The sequence below is a fragment of the Oncorhynchus gorbuscha genome, linkage group LG18 (assembly GCF_021184085.1).
Source record: "Oncorhynchus gorbuscha isolate QuinsamMale2020 ecotype Even-year linkage group LG18, OgorEven_v1.0, whole genome shotgun sequence".
Taxonomy (NCBI): domain Eukaryota; kingdom Metazoa; phylum Chordata; class Actinopteri; order Salmoniformes; family Salmonidae; genus Oncorhynchus; species Oncorhynchus gorbuscha.
Window position 1 is genome coordinate 51,471,379 of NC_060190.1, and position 23,803 is coordinate 51,495,181.

Below are 23,803 nucleotides of genomic sequence, written 5' to 3' on the forward strand. Positions count from 1 at the left end.
ACACACACACACACACATGAACACTGAGCCCTGACCCTTCTGCTACTCACTCCATCCCTCCCACTTTAGACATGTCAATCACAGCTCCCCTCTCTGTTACTCTGGCCCCTCCCAAAAACACTGTGTGTGTGTGTGTGTGTGTGTGTGTGTGTGTGTGTGTGTGTGTGTGTGTGTGTGTGTGTGTGTGTGTGTGTGTGTGTGTGTGTGTGTGTGTGTGTGTGTGTGTGTGTGTGTGTGTGTGTGTGTGTAGCCAGACTGGCTTCACAGCTTCACTTTGACACCCTCCAAGCCTCAGTCGCCACTGAGACACGGTGGAGACACAGAGACTGTGTGTGTCTGTGTAGTCCACAAACAGAGCATGGCCGATGGATCCTAGGGGCCCTGTTCTACCAGTGCACAAACAAAAGCCTTCCATTACGTGTGTGTGTGTGTGTACAGTATGTGTGTGTGTGTGTGTGTGTGTGTGTGTGTGTGTGTGTGTGTGTGTGTGTGTGTGTGTGTGTGTGTGTGTGTGTGTGTGTGTGTGTGTGTGTGTGTGTGTGTGTGTGTGTGTGTGTGTGTGTGTGTGTGTGTGTGTGTGTGTGTGTGTGTCCAGGCTGCGGCTGCCTCTGAGAAAATAACACCACCTTATTTACCGACCCCTCCACCATACACACACAACCGCCTTAGTCAAAAACAGAGCTCACCTCAGCATGGATAAGACACGAAGAGACAGACAGAGTTATGTACACTCTGTAGACTGTAAGGAAGGGATAGAACTGTTCAATAGGAACCCGCTGGATAGTCCAAGGTTGAAGGCCGTGCCAACAGCCCTGGTTCTATTCACAATTGTACAAATGATAGTAGAACGCACAACAACAACATCGGGCAAAAGAACAACAACAGAACAGATGCTACGACGTTGCAAACTATCTCTCCTGAGATACTCAGATACACTCAGGATATGTTCCCTCGTGGAATGTGTCAGCGAGGCATTTCATTTGATTGGTACTTGAGAGCTGCTGGCGTGGCCAATCATACGAGTCGGCAGGGGATAACCTGTGTGATGTGTGTGTGTGGGTTACCTGTGTGTGTAAATTGAGCTAATCTGTAAACCATATGCCACTCTCTCTCTAGTGCCAAACCCCCCACCCTCGTCTGTCCCACCCCTCACTTGGCACAAGAACACACACACACACAGTGCCAGTGAGGGGCTCCCTCCACTTCATTAGGAAAGTAAACACAAGTGGTGTCTGAAGTGGCTAATTAGAGCTAATTACTCCCTGCTCGTTACTAATGCAAATTAGATTACGCTGCTTAACTTCCTCGTGTCCACAACGCCTCTGTTAATTGAGGCCTTTTGAAATTAAATTACCCGCTAATTAGCATATCAAAAGCATTAATTCTGTGCCAGGAAGAAAAAAAAACACAACAACAAATGCCAAGTTTTACTAATGAGTTTTGCTAATTGAATATGTACACTCAATACCGAGGTGGGTGCCAGAACTGCCTATTCAGCCAATTCTCAACCACTCTGTGTGTGTGTGTGTGTGTGTGCGTGTGTGTGTGTGTGTGTGTGTGTGTGTGTGTGTGTGTGTGTGTGTGTGTGTGTGTGTGTGTGTGTGTGTGTGTGTGTGTGTGTGTGTGTGTGTGTGTGTGTGTGTGTGTGTGTGTGTGTGTGTGTGTGTGTGTGTGTGTGTGTGTGTGTAGTAAAACGTCACACAACGGAAGAGCGGCACATAACTTAAGGAACCATTCCATTTCTCCAAACGGTTTGTCAATATTTCCCTGTGAACTCAACACCATTGATCTACTGCACTGAGAGAGAAAATGAAGAACAGAGTGAGTGAGTGAGAGAGAGAGAGAGAGAGAGAGAGAGAGAGAGAGAGAGAGAGAGAGAGAGAGAGAGAGAGAGAGAGAGAGAGAGAGAGAGAGAGAGAGAGAGAGAGAGAGAGAGAGAGAGAGAGAGAGAGAGACAGAGAGAGAGAGAGAGAGAGAGAGAGAGAGAGAGAGAGAGAGAGAGAGAGAGAGAGAGAGAGAGAGAGAGAGAGAGAGAGAGAGACAGGGGGGTAAAGAGGCTGGGGACCTATTCAGCTAATGAATATACAGGGGGGAAATATTACCACAAACACAGTACTTTACCCTGATATAATTACATGGTCTAAGCACATAAACACACAAATACATATACACCTGGGTTTGAAGCTGCTTTCTGATACAGTGAGTCAGAGGGTATCTGGACTGAGCTTTAAGAGCTACATCTCCTCAGAGGGATAGTGGCTATAAAGGCTGTAAGCTGCCTTTGAAATAAAGAAGTACAGCATATCTGTAGTGTTCTGGACCCCCTGCTAGGTAGTGCTCCTACACCCTAACCATATCAGACAAACTAACTCATCACCTACGCCACCTACCGTACCTGGCCAATTCAAGAAAAACACACAGACTTTTAGAACACAATCCAATTAAAGCCATAGGATTAATAGTCAAGCTGTTCGTCCCCTTCCTCCCTAATCAAAGCTAAAGTTATGTCTGATAAAGGCCAACTGTAAACTTTTCAGAAGTCAAGAGAGTATTCAGGTATGTTCTGGTTCTAGCTACCTAGTGGCTATGATACCAGAACAGAACAGAAGAGCGATAGAGAGCCTAGAGCCATTAGATGTTTTAATCTACGGCTGAAATAAAAATAATTAACTTCAAATATAATTCAAATCCCCTACCCTTTCCTTAAATATCTATCCAATCAAGATGGCTGAAAAGCTTTATTCAGGTTGGTTGCTATAAAAGTTTCATCTTATTACACTTTCCAACTTCTCATTTTAACACCACTGTAATGGAAGATGAAAAATGAATAGTGAAATTGAGAGGTAGCCTTACAAAACAAATTAAATAACCATGATAATTAGATGTAAAGATATTATAATTCCTTTAAGGGGATGCATAGAATCTGCTGCTCTACAATATTTGCCCTAATTGCTAGAATTATCATATTAACCAGTTACCATTTGACTAAGTTGATTAAAAAATTGATTATTCGTCTATTTCTTTTAGGACTTTCTTAATCAAAATCTAACATCCTTGAAAAATTAATTCGAAGGAGCTCTTATCAGTTAATTAAATCAGGTTGGAAGTCATTTTTCTGCGCGGCGTGATTAGGGCCCGCTCTGTTCTCCTCTGTTCAGACACCATGACGTGAGAGGAAACTTCTCACTGGCTCATCAAACATGCACAACCAGAAGAATAGCATTTCTTTAAAGGGACGTCTTTTTTTCTTCTTCTCCAAACCTCTGCCTTTCTGATAAATGGTACTATACCCAATAGATCTCTCTTTCTCCTCAACACATTCTCATTAACGCCCAGGAAAAATATAAAGAGAGGGGAGGGGAGAGAGTAAGAGAAAAGAGAGGGGAGGGGAGAGAGTAAGAGAAAAGAGAGGGGAGGGGAGAGAGTAAGAGAAAAGAGAGGGGAGGGGAGAGAGTAAGAGAAAAGGGAGGGGAGGGGAGAGAGGAAGAGAAAAGAGAGGGAGGGGAGGGGGTAAGAGAAAAGAGAGGGAGAGGAGGGGGAGAGTAAGAGAAAAGAGAGGGAGGGAGAGAGTAAGAGAAAAGAGAGGGGAGGGAGAGAGTAAGAGAAAAGAGAGGGGAGGGGAGAGAGTAAGAGAAAAGAGGGGAGGGGAGGGGGTAAGAGAAAAGAGAGGGGAAAGGAGGGGAGAGAGTAAGAGAAAAGAGAGGGGAGGGAGAGAGTAAGAGAAAAGAGAGGGGAGGGGAGGGGAGAGAGTAAGAGAAAAAGAGGGGAGAGGAGTGGAGGGGAGAGAGTAAGAGAAAAGAGAGGGAGAGGAGGGGAGGGGAGGGGAGGGGAGAGAGTAAGAGAAAAAGAGGGAGAGGAGGGGAGAGAGTAAGAGAAAAGAGAGGGGAGGGGATGGGAGAGAGTAAGAGAAAAGAGAGGGGAGAGGAGGGAGAGGGAGAGAGAGTAAGAGAAATGAGAGGGGAGGGTAAGAGAAAAGAGAGGGAAGAGAGAGAGGGAGGAGGGGAGAGAGTAAGAGAAAAGAGAGGGGAGGGGAGAAGAGAAAGAGAAGGGAGAGAGTAAGAGAAAAAAAGAGGGGGAGGAGAGAGAGTAAGAGAAAAGAGAGGGGGAGGGAGGGAGAGAGTAAGAGAAAAGAGGGAGGGGAGGGAGAGAGTAAGAGAAAAGAGAGGGAGGAGAGGAGGATATAGAAGAGAAAAGAGAGGGGAGTGGAGGGGAGAGAGAGAGAAGAAAAAGAGAGGGGGGGGGGAGTAAGAGAAAAGAGAGGGAGGGGAGGGGAGAGAGTAAGAGAAAAGAGAGGGGAGGGGGAGTAAGTGAAAAGAGGGGAGGGGAGGGGAGAGAGTAAGAGAAAAGAGAGGGAGGGGGAGAGTAAGAGAAAAGAGGGGAGGGGAGAGAGAAGAGAGAAAAGAGAGGGGAGGGGAGAGAGTAAGAGAAAAGAGAGGGGAGGGGAGAGAGTAAGAGAAAAGAGAGGGAGGGGAGAGAGTAAGAGAAAAGGGAGGGAGGGGAGGGAGGGAGGGAGTAAGAAAAAGAGAGGGGAGTAAGAGGGGGAGAGAGTAAGTAAAGAAAAGAGAGGGGAGGGAGAGAGTAAGAGAAAAGAGAGGGGAGGGGAGAGAGTAAGAGAAAAGAGAGGGGAGGGGAGAGAGTAAGAGAAAAGGGAGGGGAGGGGAGAGAGTAAGAGAAAAGAGAGGGGAGGGGAGGGGGTAAGAGAAAAGAGAGGGGAAAGGAGGGGAGAGAGTAAGAGAAAAGAGAGGGGAGGGAGAGAGTAAGAGAAAAGAGAGGGGAGGGGAGGGGAGAGAGTAAGAGAAAAGAGAGGGGAGGGGAGGGGAGAGAGTAAGAGAAAAGAGAGGGGAGAGGGAGTGGAGGGGAGAGAGTAAGAGAAAAGAGAGGGGAGAGGGGGAGGGGAGGGGAGAGAGTAAGAGAAAAGAGAGGGGAGGAGGGGAGGGGAGAGAGTAAGAGAAATGAGAGGGAGAGAGTAAGAGAAAAGGGGAGGGAAGGAGAGGAGAGAGAGTAAGAGAAATGAGAGGGGAGAGAGTAAGAGAAAAGAGGGGAGGGGAGGGAGGAGAGAGAGTAAGAGAAAAGAGGGGGGGAGGAGAGAGAGTAAGAGAAAAGAGAGAGGAGAGGAGGGGAGAGAGTAAGAGAAAAGAGGGGAGGGGAGGAGAGAGAGTAAGAGAAAAGAGAGAGGAGGGGAGGAGAGGAGAGAGAGTAAGAGAAAAGAGAGGGCAGGGGAGGAGAGAGAGTAAGAGAAAAGAGAGGGAGGGGAGAGGAGGATATAGAGTAAGAGAAAAGAGAGGGGAGTGGAGGGGAGGAGAGAGAGTAAGCGAAAAGAGAGGGGAGGGGGAGTAAGTGAAAAGAGGGGAGGGGGGGAGAGAGTAAGAGAAAAGAGAGGGGAGGGGGGAGTAAGTGAAAAGAGGGGAGGGGAGGGAGAGAGTAAGAGAAAAGAGAGGGGAGGGGGAGTAAGTGAAAAGAGGGGAGGGGAGGGGAGAGAGTAAGAGAAAAGAGAGGGGAGTGGAGGGGAGGAGAGAGAGTAAGCAAAAAGAGAGGGGAGGGGGAGTAAGTGAAAAGAGGGGAGGGGAGGGGAGAGAGTAAGAGAAAAGAGAGGGGAGTGGAGGGGAGGAGAGAGAGTAAGCAAAAAGAGAGGGGAGGGGGAGTAAGTGAAAAGAGGGGAGGGGAGGGGAGGGGAGGGAGTAAGAGAAAAGAGAGGGGAGAAAAGGTGTCAGAGGGGGAAGAGAGAGAGAGAACCAGGGGGAATGAGAGAGATGGAGAGAGAACGGACCTGGGGTAGAGAGCAAGAAACAATGTGATAGAGACATGGAGACAGGATAGGTAAAAAAGAATGACAGAGGAAGATAGGGAGTGAGGGAAAAGGGAAATATGGATAGAGAGAGGGGGCTTGGTTTGAGAACATTGAGGGTTTAAACACACACACCCCTGATGACAGCCTTGGGTAGGCCTGACAGACTAAACATGTACATCTGGAGCTAATACCAGAGCTACTGTTTCTACAGACACACAATCTCTCATGTCCTACTCCTAACATTTAAACACAGGTTCATCATGTCCTACTCCTAACATTTAAACACAGCTTCATCATGTCCTACTCCTAACATTTAAACACAGCTTCATCATGTCCTACTCCTAACATTTAAACACAGGTTCATCATGTCCTACTCCTAACATTTAAACACAGCTTCATCATGTCCTACTCCTAACATTTAAACACAGCTTCATCATGTCCTACTCCTAACATTTAAACACAGCTTCATCATGTCCTACTCCTAACATTTAAACACAGCTTCATCATGTCCTACTCCTAACATTTAAACACAGGTTCATCATGTCCTACTCCTAACATTTAAACACAGCTTCATCATGTCCTACTCCTAACATTTAAACACAGGTTCATCATGTCCTACTCCTAACATTTAAACACAGCTTCATCATGTCCTACTCCTAACATTTAAACACAGCTTCATCATGTCCTACTCCTAACATTTAAACACAGGTTCATCATGTCCTACTCCTAACATTTAAACACTTCATCGGAGTGTTTCTGTATGCTTGTTTCTCCCTCAGCTGCGGTGGTGAAGCCAATGAGATAAAAGATCACACACACATCCCATATCTGTCATCTCAGAAGAGAAAAAGCAAACTGGATGGAGAGAATGAGACAAAGAGAGAAAGAGAGAGAGGTAGTCCACTCAGCACTCCCATCAGTGGAGTATAAGTCTCTGTGCATCAGGCTGCAGCTGGCCTCTCCCGCCTCTCCAGTAGCCAGCAGAGCAGAACAGAACAGATATACTGCCCTCCACACATCTGTCCATCCAACACTCCTCAGGGAGGGAGAAAGAGCGGGAGGGGAGGGGGGGTAACTGAAAGTAAGGATGAGAGGGACATGGAGAGGGAAAGATGAGAGAAAAATGGAAAGCCAAGAAGAAACAGAGAGAAATAGTTGCAGAGGGGATGAGATAGGAGAGAGTGAAGGTGGGAGTGTGAGGAAGCTTGAGAGAGAGAGAGAAGGAGAGAGATGCTAAGAGAGAATGTTAGTTGGTAAATCACTGTGATTGGGTAATGAATTGAATGATTGGAGCTTGGCTGATTAAGTTGCAGAGGATGCCCATTCTCCATCAACCAATCAACACGCTCCCTCATCATCCAATCAACACGCTCGGTTGGCCCTGTAGAAGTCACCTCATGGCGTTTTATTCCATTCTCCCCTCTTTCCTTCATTCTGTCTTTCCTCCCTCCCTCACTACATGTCATCCTGTCTTCAGTGTAGCCGCAGTAGTCTTACTCAGTGGGAGAGAGAATTCTCAAAGCCACAATTACCGCAAAGAACTATCAATTTCCCCTTCAATTAACCCTGTGGGGAGAAAGGGAGAGAGGAATGGAGGGGGGAAGAAGAGAGATTCAAATTTGAGACACAGCATTGTACCTCCTCGGTCCCCCTGGCGGTGCAGTAATAAATGAGGGGCCGAGGCGGAGGAGAGGGGAGAGAGGGTGAGGGGGAAGTGTAACACATCCTCAGTGGTGAACTTGACCCCAGTGCTGGGGGTCAAAGTGGTTACGGTAGAACCAGAGCCCCATCCCCATTACAGCTGAATACAGGCCGGCACAGGCAACTAACGCTAATGCCCACTATATGCTAATAAAGAAGATGTTGGGAGCAGTCTCAAACCACAGCCCAGAGCTGCTGAAAGTGCTCTTCCCTGGGAGGTGGAGAGAGGGAATAGGGGGAGAAGGAGAGAAGGAATAGGGGGAGATGGAGAGAGGGAATAGGAATAGGGGGAGATGGAGAGAGGGAATAGGGGAGATGGAGAGAGGGAATAGGGGGAGATGGAGAGAGGGAATAGGGGGAGATGGAGAGAGGGAATAGGGGGAGATGGAGAGAGGGAATAGGGGGAGAAGGAGAGAAAGGGAAAAGGAGAGCAAGGGGTAAAAAAGATAGGAGAAAGAGATGGGAGAAAGTGAGAGAAAGGGGGAGAGGACGATGGATAGAGAGAAAAGGGGAAGGAGAGGAGGAGAGGAAAAAGGGAAAAGTCTGGGCGGGATGAAGAGGGTGTGGGTCTGGGGTTGTGGTTGTTCAGCCGACCCTCGACTAACAGCGCTCACCCCGGAATGTCAGGGCATGTCTGCACCCCACCCCCTTTATCCCTCCCTCTCTCCCCTCTCTCTCCCTATCTAAGCTGAGCTCTCTGGGGAGGGATCCCAAACCAAAACCAGCCTTCAGCAAAGTTCTGCAGGCAAACTTTCACAAAGCCCCCGAATGCTTGCCTGTCTGCCTGCCCGCCTGGCGACAGAGATGCATGCCAGGGTTTCAACGCAGCCCACCCTCCATCTCCCCTCCTCTTCTACTGCCCTCTACTTTCAGAAGCTTATGGGCTGTTTGCTGCCGACCTTTCAGATGAAGGGAAACAAGCGGAACCCAGGAACTGCCAATGAGTGATACAGGTTGCATACAGGCTTGTCGACCTTCGCTAAGCTAGCGTATGCAGTCCTGCGTCGACGGGAGAGAGCACGGGCATTATCCAACTTGTTTTGCCAAGAGTCAATGACTGCTTTTCAACTGGGTAATAAATGTTGCTAGTCCTTGAAGAAGAAACATTATTTGTGTTTTCTCCATTACTTGCTGATTGTAAATACTTCAAAAGAAAAACCTCACATAGGAATAAAATATGGGAGAAAGAAAAAAACTATGAAAAAAGACAGATGGAGAAAAAGGAAATCTAAATCTGTTTAACAGTCATAATGTCGTTTTCATCCAAAGATTTCAAAAGGATTTTTTCCTTTGTGTTTCGTTTCACCTGGGAGCACTATTCTTCAATTCATCCAATGAACGTGTTGGCTAACTAACAGAACACACTATTCAAACATCATATTAAAGTGTCTCTCAATAGATGAATTTAAGCCTACTTCATCAATACATACATTTGGCCACATATTTCATTAAATTGAAAAACACTGAAAACATGCTCGTCACTGAGTTGTGAACCAAATGCAATTATTTAAGCATAAAAGGCCGGTGCTCAAGCTTTTTAAATGTGATTTCTATACCTAAGGAAGGTCAAATGTTTTATTGCATCCAATTTACATACCAGGGACACTTCTTCTCTAATCTATTCAATACTGATGGACATGGATGTGTTAAATAGAGTAATAATTCAACAGCTTTTTTAATGGATGTGTTAAACAGAGTCTAATAATTGAACAGCTTTTTGATTTGAATGAATTTTTTCATCACATTCACCAAGCATTTCAGACATTTAACCTTTAGGGCAAGAATACATTCTAAAAATGGATTTTTAAAAATTGCATCATCATATGTATGGACACAACTTCTAAGAAAAGCTGTTCAAGAAGAAGTATCGATCGACCTTGAATTATAAAGCCTTGTCATTTGAATGAACTGGAGTAGAAAATAATATGTCTATTAAAATGTATCTTAATAAGGATAAATCCTGCACATGAATTCAGATAACAGCTCCCTTCTAATGAAGGGCTTGAATGTACAGTATGTTGAGAGCCAGTAGAGGAGAGCAGAGAAGATGGTTAATTTGAGAAGGCAGCCGTGTCTTTACCTCCCGTGCCAGAGAGAGAGGGGGGGTGGGAGAGAGAAAGAGAGTGTGAGATAGAGAGAGAGAGAGAGAGAGAGAGAGAGAGAGAGAGAGAGAGAGAGGGAGAGAGAGAGAGAGAGAGAAAGAGAGAAAGAGAGAAAGAGAGAGAGGAGGAAAGGTTTGTGAATGTCTGAGAGATGAGGACAAGAGGAGAGGATAAGAGGAGAGGAAGGGAAAAGCGGCGTGTTAAGAGGAAGAGGGGACGAGGAGAGGAGGCCACTACAGAGCGACTACGTTTGAGCTCTGACAGAGAAAAGAGCACTTAGACTGCCGTGCACTGAAACGAAGAGAACCTCGATAGTACACACAGAATATGTGTGTGTGTGTGTGTGAGTCACAAGAGCAGCCTTGTGAGTGACAGAGAAGCACATATGTACAGACATGTCTGTCTGACAACTGACGAAGGGAAAGAAAGGGGGATGAGAAAAGAGAAAAATGAACTGGACGCGCAGCTAGATACCGTGCTACCGTGGAAGACATTCTGTAGAAAAATAAAAGCTTTTCCTCTCCTTTTCATCCTCAATCTACCAATACTGCTATCTTTCAACACCGTATATAAGCATATAACCACAATTACGAGTCTGTCAGTCTTAACAGAAAATGCCATTGTTGTTTTTAAACTCACTGTTTTCAGAGTTTTCACTGTACAATGCAGTGAGTGTATTTTAGAGGTGGATGAGGTGTTTTGTAGAAATAGTCTTTCTCCTCTACAACATCTTTTAGATTCATTGTTAGAAATGATCAGATTGCATTTTCTGTATTATTTCTCTACAAAAACCAAACTATTTGTAAGTGTTATTTTGAACACTGCTTATAAAAGATCAATACTAAATTGCAGATTTAGGATCAGGGGTAAAACAAAACCTTTTAGATAGTACTCCTTATTTCATCTTCCTTCTTCTCCTAATCACTCTATCTTCTCCTTTTTCCACCCTTCGTTCTTTTCTCTACTCTGTGTCACCCCTGACCAGTGGTCTCAGCCAGCTTCAGACCGTCGTGGTTACAAAGTCCAGCGCCACAAAACACTTTCTCTTCTCTTTGTCTTTTTAAGGAGTCTGTATAATACACTGTGTGATGGAGAGAGAGAGGAGTCCTGGACAGCAGGGGTAATCTGACAGGATTAAGCTGCTTCTTTCCCCCGGAAAGAAGGGATGGGAGAGGAGAGGAAGAAAGAGGGGAGAAAGAGAGGAGGCCGAGTTTAAATCCCTCTACAAATGTCAGACATCGAACAGTGACCGGGGGGCACAGGAACACACCTGCGCGCATACACATAGAAAGATACACACAAAACGGATCACACACACACCTGCCATATCGCACTGGACCACCACGGACCGGCAAGGACTCCTCTTTCTGAGGAGGGAGGGATGTGTGGGGGAGGAGGGAGGGATGTGTGGGGAAGGAGGGAGGGATGTGTGGGGAAGGAGGGAGGGATGTGTGGGGAAGGAGGGGGATGTGTGGGGAAGGAGGGAGGGATGTGTGGGGAAGGAGGGAGGGATGTGTGGGGAAGGAGGGAGGGATGTGTGGGGAAGGAGGGAGGGGATGTGTGGGGAAGGAGGGAGGGATGTGTGGGGAAGGAGGGAGGTGTGTGGGGAAGGAGGGGGGATGTGTGGGGAAGGAGGGGGGATGTGTGGGGAAGGAGGGGGGATGTGTGGGGAAGGAGGGAGGGATGTGTGGGGAAGGAGGGAGGGATGTGTGGGGAAGGAGGGAGGGGATGTGTGGGGAAGGAGGGGGATGTGTGGGGAAGGAGGGAGGGATGTGTGGGGAAGGAGGGAGGGATGTGTGGGGAAGGAGGGAGGGATGTGTGGGGAAGGAGGGAGGGATGTGTGGGGAAGGAGGGAGGGGGATGTGTGGGGAAGGAGGGAGGGATGTGTGGGGGAAGGAGGGAGGAATGTGCGGGGGGAAGGAGGGAGGAGGGAGGGATGTGTGGGGAAGGAGGGGGGGATGTGTGGGGAAGGAAGGGGAGGGGTGTGTGGGGAAGGAGGGGGGATGTGTGGGGAAGGAGGGAGGGATGTGTGGGGAAGGAGGGAGGGATGTGTGGGGAAGGAGGGAGGGATGTGTGGGGAAGGAGGGAGGGATGTGTGGGGAAGGAGGGGGGATGTGTGGGGAAGGAGGGAAAGGGGATTACACAATTATTCAGATAACAGCTGGGGATAATTTAGTAGCAGATGTCCCTCGGTCAACAATGTCCGCCCCACCGCGCACACACACGGGTTACAACGCCAGCCGAACACAGCCCGAGAACAAAAGCCAGTCATAATCGATGGATACAAGCACTCCGTGTAACCTGCTCCTGTATCCAAACACACTAATCACCAACGGCAACGGAGAACTCATGCAAACACAAACACACAATGTTCTGAGATTTACTGTACAAAAATACTATTTTTTTCTTTCTCTTTTTTTGTGGATGACTAGTTTAAGGATGACAATCTATTTGAGGATAATATGATTTGGTGTATATGTTTTTTTAAAGATTAAATATTCTTGAAAAATAATTTGAATACACATATTTGTATCTAAAAAGTCCATGGAATGACACGTGAAAAGTTATCATAGGGAGAGCGGCAACCTGTTTCTCCTTCCTTTACCTGAGGAACACACACACACGCACGCTCGCACACACACGCACGCACACGCACACACACACACACACACACACACACACACACACACACACACACACACACACACACACACACACACACACACACACACACACACACACACACACACACACACACACACACACACACACACACACACACACACACACACACAGATGATCCCGCTGCATCCTTCCTTAAGCCCCTGCCTCTGTGTCTCTGTGTGATCTAAAGACTCTCGTAGCTGCCGTGCTCTTCTCCTATCTGTTTCTCTCCTTCTCCCTCCCTCTCCACTGCTTGAAAGGGCACACGCAGGGCTTCAGAGTCCTCACTCCCTATTGGGCAAAGCCACTTCACCTCGAGAACTACAGAGAGAGCGAGAGAGAGAGCGAGAGAGAGTGAGGACCTTTGAGTCTCATAACCATATAATACTCTCAAACATTTCATGACAAATAAAGTGAAAAACACAAAAAAATACATTTAAAAAAGATACATATCATTCCCAAAATTATCAAGACAACATACTTATTTTTTTCTCTCCAAAATGGCACAAGTCAGAAAAGTCAACGCAGTCAGTTAATGCCATATGATGGGGGGGGGGGTTAGCTGTCAATCCGTCATCCCTAGCAGCACATTGTGATTTGGGTTAACACTGGTTAACAGATCTCTCTGTCTGTGGGTATATATCCAGCGCCCTGCCCACCGTAGCCTTTTTCTCATGCTAATGGTTGTAGTCATCATGTGTCCCCCATCACTAATACCATAAAGGAGCAGCGTTCGCCAGCCTCTCGGCAGCGTTAGCCTGCGTTAGCCAGCAGCACCCCCATAATTTACGGATTAGTCAACATAATGAGATGCATTTATACGCTTGTTACTTTTGTGGTCAATGGGTAGGAGGGAATGGGACAGGGTTATGGAGAGGTTTTAGTTCGTTCCTTCATACGTCTTTACAATATAACATACACACACATAACCAAGGAGCCAAACTGAACACCATATACTGAACACAAACAAACGAAACACACAGTAACTTGCAAACTTTCCTATACTTTTAAACCTCAAAACCAAAACACAGCTTTGTGATGGGGGGGCATCAGTATCATCAAACACAAATCTATTCTAAACCACTGAAGACACTCGTTCACTAACACTCGTTTAGTGACACCGTTTTCCTGCCGCTGGGGAACGTTCAGGGCTGAGTGTGAATCTGTGTCTGCTCCTCCTCCCGCTTAAACCTTCTCGGAGCGGGAATCTCTCTCTCCGTGCTTCAGCGGCTCCTGAGCTCGCCAGGCGGATTTCTGCCGTGGAGCGAGGAGCCTTTAAGGCATGGAACGCTCCTTTACAAGCAGGCGGTTTATGCAGAGTTAAAGTTGTGTTCAAGGCTGTGCAGCTGTCCCCCATGCATCACGATAACCCTTTAATGAACGCATTAAAAAGAGTGGCAGAAAGTTTAGTCCCATTGTTGTTTGGAACCAGGCTTTACTGTGATCTGTTCCCTCGGCAGCAGTTTGATTGACAGGTGGGCTGTCAGGTTGGCAAAGAGGGATGAGATACACCAACGGCTCTCTTATGAACACCCTTATGAAGGGTCATAGGGGGAGGGAGAGGCAGGTTGTGAATGGGGGAGACAGATAAGACAGGTTCTGAGGGTGAGGGGTGGAGGGGGAGACAGAGTGTGTGTGTGTGTGTGTGTGTGGGGGGGGGGGGGTATGGACTGAAGGAAAATCCATAACACAAATACAGCTGTCAGACGGAATGCAAAGCCAGCCCAGTAATCAGTCTGGCTGGCCAGACCTATTTATGAGGATTCCATACCACACAAACACACCCGCACACCACACATACACACATTCTGTCAAATGAACAAATCACCAACACACCATCTCTCATGCACACAACCCCCCCCCATGCCCTATTTCTCTACTTCCACAGTCTGTCCATCCATGTCAAATTTCTAAGGTGGCCAAGATGAGTGTACATCACAGTCAGCAGACTGCCAGCTAGCTCCATCCCCACCCAGACAGACAGGCCGTGCACAGGTTCTAGAGGTTTATTGCCATAGTGCTTCCTTGTCACAGATTATTGGACTTGTCCCATCTTACTAAAATGCTACATCCACCTCAACCTCTTAGTCCTTTTTCCTGTTCCAGTTTCAGTTCCAGTCATCTCCCTCTCTAGCTCACTGCCCCAACCCTACCCCTTCCCCAACCCTACCCCTTCCCCAAGCCTACACCCTGGTCCTGCTCACTGCCCCAACCCTACCCCTTCCCCAACCCTACCCCTTCCCCATGCCTACACCCTGGTCCTGCTCACTGCCCCAACCCTACCCCTTCCCCAAGCCTACACCCTGGTCCTGCTCACTGCCCCAACCCTACCCCTTCCCCAAGCCTACACCCTGGTCCTGCTCACTGCCCCAACCCTACCCCTTCCCCAAGCCTACACCCTGGTCCTGCTCACTGCCCCAACCCTACCCCTTCCCCAAGCCTACACCCTGGTCCTGCTCACTGCCCCAACGCTACCCCTTCCCCAAACCTACCCCTTCCCCAAGCCTACACCCTGGTCCTGGTCCTGCTCACTAACCCAATCCCTTCCCCAAGCCTACACCCTGGTCCTGCTCACAGCCCTACCCTTCCCCAAGCCTACACCCTGGTCCTGCTCACAGCCCTACCCTTCCCCAAGCCTACACCCTGGTCCTAATCACAGCCCTACCCTTCCCCAAACCTACACCAGCCCTGGTCCTTCTCACTGCTCCAGACCCATCTTCAGCCAAAGGTCCAAGCCCCGAGCCAGTCCCCTTTTTCCTCTCTCGCTGGGTCCCTCCATCACTCTCGCCATCTCCAGTCTCTCCAGTAATGGGTCATAAAGCTGGCCTGTGGCTGCCAAGCTCTCTCAGGAGACACTGATCTAATGCTTCCACACATAATGACCCACGCCTGCCTGCCTGCTACACACATACTGTCATTTCCGTCCTCTTCTCTCTCTCTCTTTCAGTCTCTTCCTCCATCTATGTCTCTCTCCCATTCCCCAGGCCCATAGGAAGCAGTCGCTTCCTCTCTCTGTGCTGCAGGGTCGCTCCCTCCCACATCCATCAGCCCTTAACAGACTCACATTATGACTCTAACTCTCTATCAAGCTCTCCATGTTCTCTCTCCCTCTCTCCTTCTATGTTCTCTCATTCTCCCTTCGTCTCTCTTCTACACTCAGACTTCTTGTGCATCACCATAAAATTTGCCCATGGCATCACGACTCTTCTATCTCCCCTTTTCTCTCTTCATTCTCCCACTTTCTTCTGTCTTTCTTCAGACTAGTGATGCTGTCTCAGTCTGATTCTGCTGGCTTTACTTTCCCCAACCCACGGGTCAGCATTTGGCACACAAACACACAGACACATGCACAGAGAAATATTCAGGCCTCCCGTTCTTCCCAATAACAGGTTCAATTAGAACCACATGTGTAATCATGGTTCAGACTAAGGTAATGTGGCGGGGGCTCAACACTCACATCAATCACCTCACTGATGACCACAGCCAGCAACACACTACGCTCTCATCACCAGCGAGCTAGCTCCACACACAAAACAAACTATCAAACTTCAACCTTTCAATTCCTAATAGAATATATATATTTTTTAAATGAAAACACATTCTCCTCACTTTTAGGCTAGCTCCCAAAAAACAACCAACGTATCAGTCATGAACTGTAGACGCAACCATTTCATTTGTCATTTTTCCACAGAATCAGTTTTAATGGAAGTGCCGTGATGGAGGCAAATATAGGGATATCGACTGGGTCAAATCCTACACATACCTGTGTCATGTATCGCTGGCTTTACACCTCTCTTCAAAAACACTTTGTAGCAGCAGATAAGCCACTCAACCAATGGCAGGAGAGGTTTCATGTACATGGGGATAGAGTTGGATGGACAGAGCGAGTCCAGAGAAAAGTGTTCAGTATTAGCAACTCTCGGGACATTAAAAACTTCACACACACTACTGTCCATCTCACTTGACTAGAGCCCATATGAATTTAGAATGGCACTCTCTCACACACTCACACAAACTCACTCACAGCTGGGTACTCAAGGTAAGAACACTTATAATATGTTTATGGACCACCATAATAATGTTGCTGTGCATTAAGCACAACATGGAAGGTTTTGAAGCGGTGAGATCATTCATATTATAGTAAAACAGTCAACACAGTTGTATAATTTGATAGTATAGTAAAGTAGCCACATATTAGTGTGTTTACTGTCCGCCTTCTGATGATCTGGAACATGTTCTAGTCACACCCAGGCTCTGACATACGCCCTGTTAAAACCCTGACTACAGACCCCCTCCCCCCACACCCAGGCTCTGACATACGCCCTGTTAAAACCCTGACTACAGACCCCCTCCCCCCACACCCAGGCTCTGACATACGCCCTGTTAAAACCCTGACTACAGACCCCCTCCCCCACACCCAGGCTCTGACATACGCCCTGTTAAAACCCTGACTACAGACCCCCTCCCCCCACACCCAAGCTCTGACATACGCCCTGTTAAAACCCTGACTACAGACCCCCTCCCCCACACCCAGGCTCTGACATACGCCCTGTTAAAACCCTGACTACAGACCCCCTCCCCCCACACCCAGGCTCTGACATACGCCCTGTTAAAACCCTGACTACAGACCCCCTCCCCCCACACCCAGGCTCTGACATACGCCCTGTTAAAACCCTGACTACAAAACCCAGGCCTGACACCCTGTTAAAACCCTACAGACCCCCCCTACAGCACCCCCCCCCACACCCAGGCTCTGACATACGCCCTGTTAAAACCCTGACTACAGACCCCCTCCCCCCACACCCAGGCTCTGACATACACCCTGTTAAAACCCTGACTACAAACCCAGGCCTGACTACTGTTAAAAGCACCCCCTCCCCCACACCCAGGCTCTGACATACACCCTGTTAAAACCCTGACTACAGACCCCCCTACACCCCCCCACACCCAGGCTCTGACATACACCCTGTTAAAACCCTGACTACAGCACCCCCTACAGACCCCCCCCCCACACCCAGGCTCTGACATACACCCTGTTAAAACCCTGACTACAGACCCCCCTCCCCCCACACCCAGGCTCTGACATACACCCTGTTAAAACCCTGACTACAGACCCCCTCCCCCCACACCCAGGCTCTGACATACACCCTGTTAAAACCCTGACTACAGACCCCCTCCCCCACACCCAGGCTCTGACATACACCCTGTTAAAACCCTGACTACAGCCCCCCCTCCCTCCACACACATGCTTTGCTTAACTACAACCAAAACATGTTCAAACACACATAAACATTGTCTATCTGTTCCACCCTGATAGTGTCATCTAATCACTATTACTGGTGTGTTCTGTTTCACTAAATCACTACTGAAACTACAGACACTGTTCAGCAAACAGTGAGCAGACTTTTGCTTTCCTTTTACTAAATACACCATGATAGAAAGTACAAAAACATTTTACACACTACACAGATAGAAGAAATATATTCTTCACGACACAGAAAATTCTGCAATATCAGGAACTCAACAAATCAGAAGAGAAAATGTGTGAGAAAAAGACGGCCAGGACAAATTCAACAACAGGACATGAAAAACACTCAGCTGCAGAGGATAATCATTTTTTTAAAGTGTCTGATTCTACCGTCTGCAGCTGAACACACACACACACAACAGCAGACAGAGCGGCAAGAGAGTCAGCCTTTTTCTGACACCTAGCTTCCTGCCTGGGTCCACTTCATTTACAAATCACTTCTTTTGCCTCTCAAATACCCTCGCTTTTCTTTCATTATATTCTTTCTTTTTCTCAAAATTCTAATTTTCTCAAACTGCTTTTCTCACATATTCTTTATTATTATACTCTTCTTATCTAAAATATTCTTATTTTTCTTAGAGAGCAAATAGATAGAAAAGTAATAAAGTACTTTTAGGACATCTAATTTCCTAATAATTACTCGGCAACTACCATCTTAAATAGAGTGGAAAATGTCCCCCTCTCATTTTCTCCCATGCATGCTGAGAGGAGAGACATTCACTGCCCCAGTCCAGCCCAATAGCAGGTACTGTATGATTGTTTGAGCTGAGGCGCTTCAATAATGATAATAGAGTCATTCAAACACTTCTATCTCAAGCCACTTCAAATGATGTCATATCTTCAGTATATGTGGCCCATGCAGGAATAAAACCGCAACTCTGGAATGACAATTATCAAGCTCCATCCAACTGAGCCATCACAAGCAGGTTCTCCTCAGTCTTAAAGACTGGTGTGGATCTCTACAGCACATAACACACAGAGAACACACTGCGGAGAGAGCTTCATGCTCTCCCTCACCATCAACTCTTAAAGCTATTCCAAAGAAAGAATCAGTTCAGTTGACTTTTCCCAACACTTTGGTTATGAGCAGATTCAAATAAAAGTAGAAAAGCACAAAACAAAATGAATAACATAATCAGAAAGATTAAATTAGGTAAATGAAATAAAAATATAATCTGGACATACCTAAAGGAGGTGAACTGCTTCTAGTCAAATATAAAACGTTTTAAAATACCCTTTTTTTTTAAAAAGTGCCTGGTTTTAATTAATTCGTTATTAGGCCTATTACATTTGTTTATTCAGTTGGAAATTCCCTTCAATTTCTTATATTCTTAAGGAATAAAAACTGGAAAAGTATTTTATAAATAACCCTCTGACCTCGTCAGAGAAGAAAATCAGACCAGGTGTGTTTGTGAACAATTAAAAGACAACTTGAACGGCAATCCTGAAGTTCTACGGGTGTGAATATATTTTATGCCACCACACATACCACCAACCAAACCCATGTTTTCCTGCCTGGCAGGAGAGTTATTACACGGCTATAAAATGTGAAATACAGCTCTTTCATTTCAGCTAAATATTCTATTAAACCTCCATCAGTGGTGCAATTAAAACTGTGTCACCGTCGCGTTGCGGAAATGCCACCGGTGGCACGCTCAGCCTCGGAGAGAAGGACAGGGGGACAGGAGCCACAAAACAACAGGGGACAAGGAGAGAGGGAGGGAGGGAGAGAGCGAGGCAGGGGGAACACACTAAATAAAATTAATTATGCCAAATGCGCCCCAGCGTCCATCAATCAAGAGGAAATAACGGCCATGTCAGCGCGCGCCCATATGATCTGCCTTTTTCTTTTTAATGTCAGACAGACCGACAGCACCGCACTGCAACCAACAGCAATTAATTGTCATTTCATTTCTCCCTCCATCCCTCCATCATGCGGGACATCACTCCGTCTGACATGCGGGACTGTCCCAGATGAAGGCTGATATTTAGTCTAGAGCGCTCAGGGACGGTGCTTTAGGGAGATTTATGGGTGTGCTCAAATGTAGAAAATCAACCGCAACAAGGTATGGTGGAGGTGTCTGACAACTTCTAGGCCTACATAGCCTTGTTTGAGACAGTGACATTATTTTAAAATGAATTATAAGTTTATTGATTTAGTAGAAAGCAGATTTGGAAATGATTGAAATGATTTTGTAGGAAATTATAAAACAAACAATAAATTGCATAACAGGATATGATGAATGAATTAATATTAGTGAACAAATCCCTAAACGGTGCACTCTCAAATGTCTCCTCACTAAAGCTCAGCTTAAAAGTTTAAAATGAGTAGGCTATTTGTTGTTGTGCATGGGACGCGTCCGACCTTTCTGTTGATTTGGCCTACAGCACCCGCTTGCCTCATTTTCAACACATGTATCACTTTGTATCATTTGTGGATAACATTTTTATTCATATTCCCAATAGGTCTACATTTAATATGTGCCAGTTGCTAAATACAGATTTTCATAAACAAATATAATAAAGATTGGGAGAACGTTTGTCTATCCTTTGTCTTTGGAGTTATAGGCTACAATTATTCCTACCTATAAAAAATGAAGAAGTTATTCTAATAACGGAAATAACGGAATCTTTTCTGCTTTTCATGCATTTGGCTTTTATTTCTGATGTCAAATTATTCCGACTGTCGGTATAGCCGATTATGATAAATAGATTATGCCTGATTAATAACCGATAATTATCAACGTGTTAAATTATTCCTATGCACTTCATGCCAACTTTGATTTTAAAGCACAATTTCACGTAGGCCTATCACTGGCAGTAGGCCTATAACCTATTGTTTGATAAACGGAACCAATAACAAGAATCTGCTGTTTCAGTAACCTTCTATTACATTTGATTCAATTGTGATTAAAATAAGAGGGACACTATCATAAAGACCGTGAGACCAACTGTCCATAGGCTACCATCCAAGTCGGGAAATTACAAGCGCAATAACTGCAGACAAAACAGTTTAAAAGAGGACTGGTAAACTATTTGATTTAAAAGTTTGACCGTGAAAACGAAATATTTGAGCAAATATTTACATTTAGGCCTATTAGACTTATTGTATAAATTAAATCTAAAATAAGCAAAATGCCTAATATTAGGCTAAATGCGAGCCCTTAATATACATGTTTCATTCAAATTCAACGATCCGAGATCGATTAAGGCCTCATTCGGTGTGTGGTGAACCGGCATTCAATGATCAGAAGGAATTCAAAACGATGGTCGAATGGGTGTGTAAAATGAACACCAGTTATTGGAGGGGCGTTTATAATCAGTTATTTCCAATTGCCTCTTTTAGCGTTCGGGCGGCTGAGCACCTCCGTGCATTTCATACTTTCAGTCAAATTCACTCCGGATATCTTTGCATCTTTGTCTGAAAAGTTTTTGTTGTTTAATGAGCGAGCGTTTGTGAACCTGACACCTTCCATAAAGCCGCGAGGCAGCACGCTGCCGCTGCCCTCCAGTCTATAACTCTTAGGCTATTTCATACCTAAAATAAAGAAATAAAAAGCAATTCACTAAGAAAGTATATGGATTTCATATTAAAACTGAAATATGTTATTTTGATTGCACGTATTTATCTAGGTGAGAGGCCGCGAGAAAATCGCTAGTGTGTCCTTGCCATTTTCAAATAACTTTTTCTATTGTAGATTATGACAAACGGCTTCATAGTGTAGTCTGAAAAGTGGCTGATCTACCGTTTCATGTGTAGACTATAGTGGATGCCAGCCTTGCTGAAACTCACATTAGACAATACTAGCCTAGTCACTAACCTAACTTAATCGATATTTGGTTGTTATTGGTTTATGTTGAAAACAATGACAGCCGCAAACAAGTCCAATTGTTGCAGTGTTCTGATTCAATAACACGCGCGCACACTTTCACTTTTGGAGAAACACACGCACAGAGAAAGTGAGAGAGGGAGAGAGAGAGAGAGGAGAAGAGAGGAAAAGTAGACGGAAGAAGAATATGTAGATAAGTGTATCAACCTGTTCTTGAATTCTGAAGAAGTCAACTTTCACACCAGTGGTTGGACCATGTGGACAGCCCCGTTTCAGCTCAGCGCAACACCACCCGACGAGTCCACTCTCGGCGACCAAGACGCAAACCAAACAGAACTAAAACTGATCAATCTTGGGATCTAAGATTGGTATCGCAGGACCATTACGTTCAACTACAACCGTGTTCGTTATAATTAGTCCGTCCTTGCTTCCTTTCTTTCCCTTTTGTTGTGCGTCCTCTCTCTCGGAGTGGGCACTGTAGTGAAGTCAGAACAATACTAGACTAGCTAGTTTCACTAACTCACACACAGGCTGCATGCGCAGCCCTCCGGGAAGTTGATGGAGAGAAAGCACGGAGCTTTTCGGGCTGTTCGTGGCCTCCCCTTACTCTGTTTTGATCCTGCTATCTCGCTGTTATTCAGATCCTAACCCCTCCACAAGTCCCAATGACGATACTCGATTCAGTTTTTGGCATCCCGTCTGTCGCTCGCTCGTTCGCTGGTAAATCAGTGATGAATTACTCGGGTTGTGTGTTGGTTGAGGATATGTTGGGGGACAGTTTGCTCTCTACCGTAATGCCTCTAAAATAGGTGCGCGTTCACATCTCGCCGTGACTCACTAGTGGCGGAGCATCATAAGAAAACACTGCACATGAAGGCAGCCAGTGCGAGGTGCCAGACTGCCATGTGTAAGTGCGTGTGCGCGTGCGTGTGCGTGCGTGTGAGCGCCTGGTGAAGGCACTGATCTTTTGACCTCTGCATCGCGGCTGAGTTTGTCTATTGTGGAGCCAAGCAGCAACAGATGTTCCTCTATACAGAGAGAAACCTTGGAAACTGTTAACAACAAAGTATTCTCTAAACAACAACGCCATTATTTTATTTTATTTGTATAGTAAGAAGATATTTTAATAGAGTTACATAAGATTAATGAGCTATTCAATATTTGCAGGCCAAGTTTCACTTGACTCCTCCTGAACTATTTCCAATGTTTAGTGCTTTCATTTGCTAATTGACATAATCTGGGTCAAGAAAAAATGTCAGGAAGACAGACTCAGGAGCTGTTTAAAGAGTGACTGCCCCTATAAACCAACACATCTCTTTGAAAACGGTATATGTGGTATCTGTGGTCTATGTGGTAATAGAGTCTGAAAAAAATGTATTTTAGTGTCAAAATCGACTACAAAGTTTAAACAGAAAATGTTTGGTTATAAAGTCAGTCTTGTCAAAATTCTGAGTTTGGAACCTGAGTGTGTCAATGGGTAAATGAAGGTTGGGTTTGGACTACAATTATGTCAACAATTCATGCCCCTTTTTCCCTATTGACTTCTCTAGGGTAGTGGGCAGCATTTGGAATTTTGGATGAAAAGTGTGCCCAAATTAAACTGCCTTCTACTCAGGCCCAGAAGATAGGATATGCATATAATTAGTAGATTTGGATAGAAAACACTCTTAAGTTTCCAAAACGGTTAAAAATGATGCCTGTGAGTATAACAGAACTGATTTGGCAGGCGAAAACCTGAGAAAAATCCATTCAGGAAGTAGGAGGTTTTCGGATATAAAGAGAGACTTTATCGAACAAAAGGAACATTTATTTAATAAATGAATGTCTTCTGAGTGCAACCATATGAAGATCATCAAAGGTAAGGGATTCATTTTATCTCTATTTCTGACTTGTGTAACTCTTCTACTTGGCTGGTTACTGTTTGTAATGATGAGTCTGCTGGGCTATGTTCTCAAATAATTGTACGGTATGCTTTCGCCGTAAAGCATTTTTGAAATCTGACACTGTGGTTGGATTCACAAGAAGTTAATATTTTAACCTATGTAAAATAGTTGTATCTTTTCTGAATTTTTATAATTAGTATTGCTGTATTTGTATTTGGCGCTCTGCAATCTCACCGGATGTTGGCCAGCTGGGATGCTAGCGTCCCACATACCCTAGAGAGGTTAACTGGTGTTTCCTGGGAAAGACTGGGCGAATTTGCTTTGCATGGGTGGACGGAGACCTCTCCTTAGTAGGACCAATGGAATGGTCGAAAATGAGCCAACCCCACACACCCGGGGCACCGGGTCGCGCAAAACGAACTCGCCCACTGAAACATCTTCCCCAGGCAAGACCTGTGGTTAGTACTTGCCCTGGTTCGGGAAATAGCTGCCAGTGAAAATAGGCTTCCATGAAGTTGTTCAACAAT

The 23,803-nt window shown here is 45.9% G+C and overlaps 1 protein-coding gene across 8 annotated transcripts in view; it reads right to left on the reverse strand.

The window, feature by feature from the left end:
* The window catches only part of LOC124003281 (forkhead box protein P4-like), a 209,679-nt gene extending 187,521 nt beyond the window's left edge, over positions 1-22,158 (reverse strand). For all 8 annotated transcript variants that reach the window (XM_046311401.1, XM_046311394.1, XM_046311400.1 and 5 more), the window contains exon 1: positions 21,601-22,158. The gene's annotated coding sequence lies outside the window, so the exon portion shown is untranslated. The remainder of the gene's footprint in view (positions 1-21,600) is intronic.
* Between the last annotated feature and the right edge of the window lie 1,645 nt (positions 22,159-23,803).